Source organism: Coenobita brevimanus, chromosome 54 (genome assembly GCF_032717465.1).
Source record: "Coenobita brevimanus isolate Jiangsu-jjx chromosome 54, ASM3271746v2, whole genome shotgun sequence".
NCBI lineage: Eukaryota > Metazoa > Arthropoda > Malacostraca > Decapoda > Coenobitidae > Coenobita > Coenobita brevimanus.
Genome location: NC_137007.1, coordinates 9,592,479 through 9,594,256, shown reverse-complemented (window position 1 = coordinate 9,594,256; position 1,778 = coordinate 9,592,479). Strand labels below are relative to the sequence as shown.

Genomic DNA, 1,778 nt, shown 5'->3' with positions numbered 1-1,778 from the left:
GTCTCTACTCATACCATCTATTAATCAACGAACCAACAAGAAGAAACCCATGCAGTTGCCCCTAGGTGATGTTTCTAAAGCTTTTAACAGACTGGGGCCCCGTTCCCTGTTACACAAACTCCCTTCTTACGGCGTATCATCTTTCGTCCCACTGACTTCTTGATATTCCAATGTCCGCTCAGTTAATGTCGATGTGCCACAAGGATCAGTCCTGCCTTCAACCCTGATCCTCATTCATATTAATGATCTCTTGTTTGTCATCCATAACCCCATGCACTTAAACGAGTACGCAGATGACTCAATGATTCACAGTTCTTTCACATTTAAGCACCCATACTCAGAGTTTGGTATCTCTAACTCCCAACCCAGCACAGCAGTCTTCTAAATCAAGACTTATCTAAGATCACTAAATGGAAGCAAAAATATACTGTCTCATCCAATGCTATAAAATACATACATATATATATACACACACTGTAATTTACTAACCCTACATGTCAAGTGGGGTTGGTGGAGGATTAGTGCCCCTCCCTGTAAAACAATTAACTCTAAGCCCTTGGCCACCCCGTTTTTATGCCAACGGCCATACCACGTTGAGTACACCGCTTCCCGTCCGATCAGCAAAGTTAAGCAACGTTGGGTCTGGTTAGTACTTGGATGGGTGACCGCCTGGGAACACCAGATGCTGTTGGCATAACGTTCTCCCTACGTGTCAAGTGGGCTTGGTGGAGGATTAGTGCCCCTTCCTGTAAAACAATTAACTCAGAGCCCATGGCCACCCCATTTGGGATACATGACGTCTGGCAATGAATGAGTGAATGAATTTACTAACAGACAGGTACTGAATGGGCTATATTACCTTCGTGCAACCACTATTCCTGTCTTTAACCCGAGACGTCCCGTCGACGTATGGGTACGTTGCAACATTTTGCATTTGCCAGTCCCGTCGACGTACTGGTACGTTTTGCAATTGCAAGGTCCCTAATTTGCACAATTTTCAATTTTCGCGCGTGATTTTTCGTACGTATACACGGGACACCTTCCTCTATTCCTCTACAAGATGCCAAGCAGGGACAATGCCTTACACCGCATAACCTCCCCCCCCCCACACGCCATTGTCTCAGCAATTCACCTGTTACCAGTGACCTGGCCAATAAAGACATTCAGGGCCAGAGTGATTCCCCAATCAATGACAATGTGGAGGACAAAGTTTACATAGCATTAGAGGAAGAAACAGTCAGAAATGATGATCATGTAATGTGGCAAAAGAAGGTCAGGAATGGTAATGAGTTAGTGAGTGAAACAATGCTTATAATGCCTATATTACTGTTTGAAAACCAATATACTCTCGTACTACATATAAATTCGTACCAAATAAATAAATAAATACCGTTTAAGAGTGGTGTGGAATAGTTATCCTTCCATAGAACTCGTTTTCTTTGCAGCCTGCCTGATAGAAAACCCTGTAAGGTAAGGAGGTACTCCTACCTGAATTGAGTATTTTAAACCTCAGGTGAGTGATTTCTCTATGAATTTTCGATGTTTCTCACCAAAAGCGGAGGTTTTAGCCAAGAAAAATTTTTTGCAAAAATGGTCAGGACTGGGGGGTGTTGTAGGTGCGAAAGTGGTCGGGACGTGACGGGTTAACAGTGCTGAAATTCTCAGTGTTTCGCTTAACAGTACCCACAGTTGGATGACCTGTTAAAACCGCCACAGCGAAAATTGGATTACGGTACAGAATCCATAACTTCTTCACTGGCGAGCAGTTAGCTATAATT

General features: G+C 43.5%; 1 non-coding gene across 1 annotated transcript; it reads left to right on the top strand.

The window, feature by feature from the left end:
- The first annotated feature begins 575 nt into the window (after window positions 1–575).
- Window positions 576–694, top strand: LOC145401150 (5S ribosomal RNA). Its single transcript, XR_013897562.1, has one exon. It is a non-coding gene; the product is annotated as a 5S ribosomal RNA (ribosomal RNA).
- The last annotated feature ends 1,084 nt before the right edge of the window (window positions 695–1,778 follow it).